At 38.2% G+C, this 10,482-nt stretch overlaps 1 long non-coding RNA gene across 1 annotated transcript; it reads left to right on the plus strand.

Moving 5' to 3' along the window:
• Positions 1 to 443: 443 nt before the first annotated feature.
• LOC127019080 (uncharacterized) lies at positions 444 to 7,030 on the plus strand. The gene is made up of 3 exons (XR_007766859.1): positions 444 to 545; positions 4,857 to 4,959; positions 5,811 to 7,030. It is a non-coding gene; the product is annotated as an uncharacterized LOC127019080 (long non-coding RNA).
• Positions 7,031 to 10,482: the final 3,452 nt, after the last annotated feature.

Consider the following 10,482-nt stretch of genomic DNA (forward strand, 5'->3'; position numbering starts at 1 on the left):
ATGACATTAAGTCAAGATGAAATAGAAAGGAGCAGTATTGCAGGCTGAAAATCATAAAAGACCAGCCTGCCCTGACAAGAAACCCTGAGAAATTTCCTGAACTGAAAAGTAACTGGAAATGCTAAGGAATGACTTTCTGTAAGAGCCAGGTCTGGAAGTTACTCAGGACTGAAGATGACCCAGGCACCAAATTTGCTTTTCGGGACCTGTCAAGACAAGTGAAGGAATGTTCTGGAAGCATCTGAAACAGCAGCTGTTAGTAGCAGCTCTAAACACTGCAGGTGTCCTGCATCTCACATGCTCACTCTACTCAATGGCGATCAGTCCCTCCACTTAAATCTGAAACAGTCCCATCTAGAGGTGAGCAGACAGTGGATAAAAGGAGAGTGTGAAACCTACAGCCAGCAAATGTTTATGTAATTTAGAGAACCTGTTTGCAAGAAAGCAGGAATGGCAGTCTCCTAGAAGGAGTGGTGGCTCTAGCTGAAATCATGGGGAAATTTTACAAGTGAGCTGAATATATTTGTACAAAGATTTCTCAGAAGGTAAGATTTCTCTTTAGGTATGCCAAAAAGGATTTTAAAGAAGTAAATTAAAAAAAACCCCTTCAGTGGTTAAAGGTGTACTCCTGGAAATCTAGAGTGTTTAAACCAAAACAAAATGCCCTCTTTCTCAGGAAATGTTGAATTGTTGTTGAAGTAGTGACTTAGTCTTCTAAGAAACGCTAGTATTCCTAACTAAAGGAGCAGATCTTCCATTGGAAGTCTCCTAGCTTCAGGTTTAGATTATAATATAGAGTAGCATTTCTGCAGCCAAGCACTTAGTGTGATCGGTACTAAAACTGTGTGAGATTAGCTGTACTTCTCTGTGATGTGCAAAGTGAATGCCAGGACGCAGCATTGTACCTGACTGCAGTAGCATGAAGTTATGCTTCAACAGTGTTCCATTGTAATGTAGGATTTCGAAGGCAGGGAAGCAGTCTCTGGAGTGTTGCACATCAGCAAGAAATTATTTTTGAAAGTAGAAAAGAAAGAGTTTGAACTGATGTTTAGAACAAATAAATGGGAGCAGCAAAACTTTCAGTATTAGTATTACACCCAGCCATATAACAATAACTAAATGAAGCATGTATTTAAAATTTGGTGAGAAGCTTTTGTACGTTTTAGTTCTGTTTGGCTCAGCGGGTGTGCTGCACTTTAGACTTCAGTCTCCAGGGCTGTCAATCCAACAACTTTCACAAGCACTATATTCACTTAAAAGCTGAAAGAGAAAAATAGAAGGGGATGATGTTAATAGCACTTAGCACTTATATAGCTTTTTCCTTCCTGAAAGTACAGTGCAAACATTAGGTAATTAACAAGTACTTTGTCTTGGAGATGCAGATGTGTATCTAAACAACCTTTAAGCAAAGAGAATACAGACATGTAAGACCAACCTATGCCTAATTGCACGTTTTCAAGGACAAATATTGCAAAGTGGCATTCATGGTGTCATTTATCCCTGCAGTGGGTCAGTAAGTCCAGCTTGTGGAAACCAACACAGTATATTTCTGCATGCAGGGCTCCTTCTTCATTGTGTGAAGAACTTACTGTAATAACTTCAGATTTCATTTGATGAAGTGCCTGCTATAGGAAACCACTGGCAAGTTATGCAAGGGAGTGTGTTGTCTGAGTAGGGTCAAAATCCGTAGTTAGGTTGCACAGATGCACCGGTGACTCAAACTGCCAACAGCCTCTGTAGCAATTCTGCTGTGCCTGCTTCTCTCCAGCTCCAGCGTCTACCCACCTTGTGTTAGGTATTCTGAATATGGCCCACAAAGTCTTGTACTCGTGGACAGATAGATACCCATCTAATCCGCTTGCTTAGAAAGTTCAAAGCCTTACAAGGAGAGAACCAGAAAAGAGAGGCTCAGCTGGCACTGAGAGATGTGAAATCCTTTTGAGAAGAAGGAACAGACTATAAGGATAAAACTACAAGTCTCAGATTTAACATTTCTCTAGAAATGAGGAAGAAAAGTGTTGGCAGCTATGGTATGTTTTCAGTGTGCTTTTTTTCTGGTTAAAATAAAAGTTCAGTGGTGTTTGCAAAGCTGGAAGTAGACTCATAAGTCAATTTGATAATTAAAGAGTTCTTCTGAGCCCTTGAACTACCAAGGGCTATCAGTGCAGATCAGCCAGGATGCAGAGCAAAGTCTACTGGGAGAATTAGCCGTTTCACTCTCCTCTTCATTCTTAGGCCATTATGACTTTAGGATGGCAAATCTGTCAATTTTGTGATTTCCTCCAGTAATAGAGTTTTGGCAGAAGCTGGTGCCTGTGCTGTATTGTACTCATGCACAGTTAGGTAACCAATACATGTTCCATATAAGAGAGGCACAGAAAGCTTCTCAAAGTTACTGCACTGTAGTCTGTCTCTCTGCTGAGCTCAGCTGCTGAGAGCAGAGGAGGTGTGAAAAGGCTTGTTAATAAAAGTCTGTTTAGATTTCATTACTGTGAGCAGCCAAATCAAGGCAATACAGATCTTGCCAACCCTCTGAGAATTTCAGTTCTCTCTGGAAATACTTTCTTTCCTGCACTGGATACCTTTCCCAGTTGAACCTTTATGCAATGCAAGCAGAGCTCTGCCTTTGAAGAACAGAGAGAATGGAGACTCCCTTCCAATTGTACAGAATGGAGCAGGAAAGAGGAAAGGAGGAGTGCAGGGGGTTCTTGTTTCTCCTGCTCGCACACAGTGAAGAAAAAGCATCCAGCTCAGCCCTCTGGTTTTCCCCCTTTTGTTTTTAATACTAGAAAAGGGAACTCCTTTGAGTTGCAGGAGGAACAAAAGTGACTGGTATGGAGGGTGGACTAGATGCGGCAATCTGGCAGGAACAAAAGTGACTGGTATGGAGGATGGACTAGATGTGGCAATCTGGCAGACTGTTGTTGCAGAAATGACGAAAGCATTGGGAAAGGGCATAACTAACTGATTGGTCCATGGGATAGGTGATTATAGGTTGGTTATGTTCCACTCGTAGTTGGGGTTTGGGGAAGCTATGTCTTATCAAGCTCTAGCATGGCTTTTGCATTGCGCCAAAAGCATCTTATTGACTAGATCTAGAGAAGTCTCCTACCAAGGCTAACGGGAAGAGAGCATGCAGTGAACCATGAAGAACTTAGAAAGTATTCATTTCTTCTTCAGAATGGCTCTGACCTCTGAGCAGTGAAATAAAACTGAGCATTTCTGAAAGAAAGCTGTAGCTACAGAGGTATCTTTGGCTACATGACCAGCCCTAGTCTTGAACCAATTTGAGGACTTTAGTGATGTTTTTCAGATCACTATGAAAGAAAAATCCTAACCTGTGGCAGACTTGGCATGTCGTGTGGACAGGTCTTTTCTTCCCCCAGAAGATTAAACCTCTCCACTTTCATCCCTGTGACTTCCTTTGTTGTGGTCTTTTTAATGTTCTGCAAGTTTTACTTAGATATTTATTAAAGTTTTTTAATGCTTAAGTCTTGATGAAAGCAGATATAGGTCTCCTAACTATAAATGCTGCTCTTCCTCTCTGTATCGGCATAAACAACTACCTGAATATACTAAATATATATATATATATACAGTTGTCAAAACCCTGCTAGTAATAAATGGCATGAAGTGGTTGCTGGGAAGCTGGGTCAATTTCACCATATATTCCGCTGTATTACACTTTCATTATAAATTCAAAGTAAATTACAAAGGTTAGGAAAATCTTATTTCACTTTTTTCACTTGTAATTTCTAAATAAGTCTCAAATTTTACATGATTAATGACCTAACTTAATCAAAAGGAAAATTCTTCAGAGAAGAACACATTTTAAATAGCACATTGCCATACACATATTTTGCATCGTTACTGAGTGATAACATAATACAGTTAATGAGTACCTTTCTCCCTAGTATAACTTCTTTGTCATCAGAAATAGAATTTAGTCCTTTTAATCTTGTGTTATGTCATGGCTTTTGGTGTTATGTTCGATGTTTGCAGTACCTAGCTCCATCAGGAGATCCAGAAGGGTGATATTTCATTTATTCCATCACTGCAATCTTTGCTGTAGAGTTATTTAACAAAAACATTTTGTTATATGAAATGTTTAGTGGTGTAGTCATTGAAGTCAATATGACTTTCATAATTGATTTCAATCAGAAGAGGACTGTGTTGGCTGTGACTGTGTCACCCCAGTAAAAGATGAACACTGCCCTTTTAAGTAATGTATTGCACCTATATTTTTAAGAGATTACTTGTAAAAAATGTCCTGGAAAAGGAGGAGAAGAGAGATGTACCTGTTAGTGCAAAACTTACCTTCTGAATTCTGTTTCTGCTTGCAAGAGAAAAATGCAGAATGTAAGGCGTGTGCTGTATGTTAATATTTATTCAAACTGTCCTCTGATACATTGCCTTTCTGATGCTACATGGTGTTCTCCTGCACTATTTCCCAGCACGATGGCTAATGTCCTGCTCTGAAAATTATCCATTAAAATTTTATCAATTTTGTGTTTTGGTGAGACAGTATGAGGAAATGCCATTGGAAAATTAGATTCCTCTGACATCAGGCGCCCAGTCAGCAATCCAATCCCATGTGTTTCTACTGAGACATTAGGATTTGATATAATTTTGGGCAGAAAACATTTTAAAATGAAACAATTGAATTTTCTAGATGGTCTTGGGGACCACTTAGCTTAAGAGAATACACTTCCAAATCAAAAGCCTTTCAATCATTCTAAATATTATTTGGATGATATTTGCTTTATGTGTAGTAGCAGTTTGAATTTGTATTGAATGTTTGACTGGCTCGTGCTTGCATAGATGATGTATGAAATTATTATTTCATATTTTTCTAGTGTTTGCATTGCAAGTGACATCTGGCTGACAGGAACTTGGAGAAATGGGATATGAAGTGAATGCTGCAGTTACCACAGCATCGTATTTATCAAAAGGCTTAAGGTGGGTCTGTCTTTGTTTAACATATGAAACTCACGGCAATGAATAAGAAACAGCACTATTTTTTTTTTAACTGAGCTGCTTAGAAAATGAAGATAGATGAAGAAAAAATGTTAATGGTATTCGGTATTCTGTTCATTGAATTAATTTATGTAGACAATCTTTCATACTGGCTGAAAGACAGTTGTCAACTTGTTTAGAGGGGTTTTTTTGCCATTATACCTTTAAATTTTGGTTAATGTTATATAATTCATACACACAATATCACAGAGATAGGGAAGTCTGGAATAAGCTACTATAGCAGACTGGCACAGTTCTTTTCAAACTTTAAGTGTTCAGCTACACAAGTCTAAGAGTGGGTTTAATTCTAATTGCACTGTAACTTTGACATGTAGCTGTTGAAATACTGTTTTCAACCAAACTCTTACCCTAACACTTTTTCATTAAGCTCTTGATGTGTCACTTGTTTAATGGTAAATTGTATCTTGATAGAATATGATACAGGTTTTAAAAATGATAATATTATTTTACAGTTCAAAATGTGGTATGAAAATTTATGATATTCTTTAGCAATATGACTTCAGCCTTTAAAAAAGGCATTTTCAAAATGCATGCTGTTTGGGAGGAAGCTCTGCTGTAGTGTTATGAACAGTGACAAAAGTGATACAGTGAAGTGTCCAGCTTCTGGCCATGCCCTGGCAGGGGAGAGGAATTGGCTGTATTGCTCTGACTAGAAGGGTCTCTTGGACACTCTTTGTCACTGTCTTGATATCATTCACCCTTACTGGTTGTTAAGACTGTGGACTCTATGTGAAGAAAACCCACCCCTACAGAACTCCCCTGTTATTTCCCAGCTATCTCGGGAAGGAAGGAACTTGGAGGCTGTTACACTTATGGATGTGGAGTTCAGAAGAGAAAAGCAAGAAGAGGTTGCATGGAGATGGTGAGGTGGATAGAACAGACTGGGAGGGGAAAAGTCTGCCTGAGAGAGACAGAGATGTCAGACTAAGTAATCAAAAAATAATTGCATCTGTACTGCTGCCAAGTGATTTTCTGATCTACGAAGTTATCAAGCTGAGGGCACTCAGCATCTTCCAGGACTTGGACCCTTCCTTTTAAACAAATAGAAAGTCCAGCTTTGTGGTCCAATTCACAGTAAGAAAGACCTAACAGTGATTTTTCTTTAGGTCTGCAATTGCAAGGTCTAGTTGGGAAACTTAACAAAAAAACCCCCCAAAACCCAAAACAAAAGTGGGGCAAGAAAGACAAAGAAAACACTTCAAAATTGTTCAAAGGGGAAAATTCTATTCCAAGTGAACCTCAAGAGGAGCCCATCTATTTACTGATGATATACTCCTTTGTTAGACATTGGCAGCGTGATTACCCTCCACTCTACTTTTCTCCCTGCTTTTGCAAACATCTCCAGTCAATAAAGAGACTTATCCATTGCCATACTTGCCTTTCCTAGCAGTCATGAACTTTCATTTTTATTATATGGGAAAAAAGCCTCTTTTTTTTTGTCAGACAGTTGAACAAAGAATACTGAGATGTTGATCACTTCAGACCAGCAAAGAAAAGTATCAAATTGGAGCATTCAGAGCAATATGTGTTCTGAGCATAGCAATGACAGGAACAGAACCAATCAGAAAAGCAAAAGAGATGATACTGTAGCACAGTCTGCCATTGAGGCTGGTTTCCTAAGCATTGCATAGTAGTTCTTTTCAACAGTTCTTTAACCATGCAGAATGCTATATATGATTCATTGGAATATGCTTTGCACTTTTAGGTGAAGATTACAAAGTATTTAGCTTGTGTTGGCCTAGAATGTTGTGGCAAAGAACTTGTCACACAGGAAACACTATGTACCTTATCACTTAAAAAAAAAAAAATAGTAGGTGCTTTTGGAGCCTTTCTGAATGGGTCCTATTCACTGTTGCAATTCCCATGTGCTCTGATGGTTTGTTATAGATGGAGTATTATATAACATAGTCCACTTACCTGTTTTCCATGTTTTCATGTACTCTTTCAAACATGACACCTTTTCTTGGGTTCCTCTAAAGCTCAAGAGGCCTGATGTCAGTCATTCCTAAAACATATTCCTTTGTCCTTCTGCAAGGAGTGTCTCCAAACTCTCCTTATGTCTTTCAGTTGAGGTGGGCCAGTCCCCATGTCTCAAACTTTTACTCAGTGTGTCTCTTCTTACTAACAGAATGATTCATATACAAAGATGTACAAGGTATCTTGAACTACTTTTAAACAAGTCTGCAACTGCTACTGCCTCTTGTTGAGCTAAAAATCACAGAAGTCTTCAATTTATTTTTTCACTTCCATTCAGCTCTGTATGTTGTATTATGCTAGCAGTACTTCTGTCTCTACTTTGTGATATATGAAACAACGCTGCTCTAGTTTCTTAGCCAATGTTATTTATGCTCTGTGATAATGTATATTACACTTGTATTTGTCTACTTCTCTGTCTACCTAGCCACACACTCAGATTTTATCAGCTTCTGGTTAAGATTGCTAGACTTCCTGTATGCCAACACAAACAAAAAGCAAGGAAATAAGTGGTTAAGTCATTCAACACCCCATTTACACTACTCTCATCGGCTCTTTCTCAGTCTCAACTACCTTACTTCCAGCATCCACAGTCCACACACTTCCAACTTCATCCTGATTACATTAGTTTTCTTCTGTTTACTATTCAAGGCGATATTTCTTTGGCCTGCTGCATGATTTTACACTTTCTATCTTGAGTATTTGCACCCCAAACTAAGACATCATCATTAATTAAAAAATAAAAAAAGTCTGTAGATCATGGTTATTTGCCACATTGCAGGTTGTAAGACTGAAGGAAAACTACCTAGCTGTAGAACTGACAGCAATGACTGAAGATATATGATCTGCATTCTTTGTATTGAGATATTTTGGTAGAAAGCTTTGGGATAATATTTTCAAAAGTGCTGATAGATCGGATTTTCAAAGCTATTTAGGGGCTGAAAAGTCTCGTGGGCTATTTCTAATATTTTTAATACTTTTATTTCATACTTCTATTATTTCATCATTAGAAATCTGTCCCTAAACTTAGATGTGATATTCTCCATTGTACTTACTGTTTTCTGGCTGGGTTTAGTCTTTCAGACCTGTACCTTACCTTTTTTAGCATTATGATAATAACTATACTGCTAGTCCAATCAGCCAGTGTCTTACTCCACCTTCAGTTAAGATTTCAGTTTCTCTTTATGAATTTAGTATGGTCATTTATGCTTGCTGTAATATTGGAAGTTCTATCAAAGCAATGGATCATCTTTTTAAGAGCCAAGGGTCTGGGAAACACTTCATTGTATTCTTTAATATTGTCCTTTGTGTGTTGAGTAGTGAAGCCATGCTTCTTCTTAATAGTTTGCATTTTCAGTCTGTTTCACAGAACCAAGGATACGTCAGACTTCCTCTATTGCTCTTTTGAACCTTCCTCAGCCTGTGGGGAAAGTCAGATTGGTCAAAGGTCTGATCCCTTTGAAAGTCAGATCTTGGCACTTTCTTCTGTGTGGGTGAAGATGAAAGTGAATGAATGACACTCAATATAAACAACCTTTCCTTTTCAAGAGAAGACTAGTAGCACCTACATGTACAGAAATTCTACAGGAACTGAGTTCTCTAGATGATGTTAATGTCAGTCAAAGTACTTGCAAGTGAATTTTGAGGCATTTTTTAGGAGCAATGTGTATATATAACAAGAGCCAGAGAAAAAGTATTCACTTTTTATTTAAAGACTAAAACTAGTATTAGCTGTGATGATAGACTGAACTACCTGAGACATTTCAATACAATAGCAGACACTGAATATATTTTTTTAAGTTTGGTTGGCAGAAGGCAGCAGGAAGGGGAAAAAAAAGCATATGGACATAAGCACACAGACAAAGCCACAAACCTGAGATTTTTCCCTCCTCCCTTTTCTTCCCCCTTTTGTTCCCAGTTCTTGCCTCTAGAAAAGTCTTCAGATAAACAGCAATCCTGAGGTATGGTACCATAACGACAAACGCACTCCAAAGAGGGTGGAATGGAAAAGAAAAGGGAGATCCCATAGGACAGCTCATATAATGCTGATAAATAAAGTCATATTTTGTAGTTCACACTTTGTGTTCTCGCATTCAGAAAAAGTATAGTTGAGACCAATTCCCTAACTGAGAAGAGTCTATTTAAAGCTGAATTACAATTGACCATAAAACATTTTAAAGAAATCTAGTCCTTTCTTTGTTACTGACTTTGTTTTCTCTGTTATGCCAAAGGCAGTACAAAGATGTACAAAGAGAGGGAAAGAAGGAAAAATGACTCTCAGCTCCAGGAAAAAAAAAATTGTTTTTCATTCTGCCAAATGAGGACCCCAAAGTACAGGCACTGAGAATAATTTGAGACTTACAATATTTGTTTTTTTCCCCTTGCGTTCCATTTGTTTTCTGTCACTTTCTTCCCCCTTGCCATGCTGTCTCACATCAGACACTCAGGGTCCAGTTCTCAACCACTTTAAACCTTAGTTGTAGCACTCCTTTTCCTTCAGCTTACCTTCATAAAGTTTCAGGGTAGTTTAGAAAAGAATGTTGCCTGTTTGAAACATTGCTTTCCCTAATGGCAACACACTAGTCTATTGGAAGATATTTGTCATCCTAGATTAGAAGAGTTTCAATTCTTGTCCATGGACATCCTAGGCTGGAGAAAAAAAGTATGGAAAGATGTCAGAAAGCCATTTATACACCTCTGTTATGGCCAAATGCTGTTATGACACATCTGAAGATATTGCTGGTGACTGATTTTGGCCTAATCTGTTTAACATTTTGGTAGAATATTTGCTTTTTTCCCCTCTATGTTAACTCTCTAAGGTTTGAGTTCTGTGTTCTAATTGTTGTGGTCCTTTTTTTTTTTTTTTTTTTAAATGGTTTTGGTCCGTATTAATTGAATTAGACTATTTATAGATTTTTGGCTAGAATAAACCCACCCTGCCTGCTCTGCAGGTGATCGCATGGCACTCAAACCAGAAAAACGTAATGTGGAAAGCTGCCATAATGATGGTAATAGCTGTGAATTCCAGTGATACTTTTAGGGATGGAGAAAGTCCTGACTGTATGATCCTTCCAGTATATGTGTAGGTGTCTGTTCCTTGTGTGTGGACTAATCCTTTTCCAAGTCTTCTGTACAGATAAAATTTGACTCAAATCTGAACAGCCCTTTAGTAACAGATATTTTGAAGTCTAAAATCCTTTAGAAACACTGTTTCACCATCCAAGAAATTGACTTTGGCTCAGTTAGTAGAGACCCTGACATCTCAGAAACACAGAGATTCCGTTTCATACCTAAAATAAAATGGGATTTAGATTGTTACGCCCTAACCATAGCCATGTGGTTGGAGACCGCTAAATTCACATGAGAATGCCTGTCTGCTTTCCTTCTGACAAACAACTCTCTCTTTCTACCAGCAATCATTTCAATATAATATATTTTCAAAGTAATCTTTCCTTGATCAGCAGACTACAG

This window comes from Gymnogyps californianus, chromosome 8 (assembly GCF_018139145.2).
Source record: "Gymnogyps californianus isolate 813 chromosome 8, ASM1813914v2, whole genome shotgun sequence".
Taxonomy (NCBI): domain Eukaryota; kingdom Metazoa; phylum Chordata; class Aves; order Accipitriformes; family Cathartidae; genus Gymnogyps; species Gymnogyps californianus.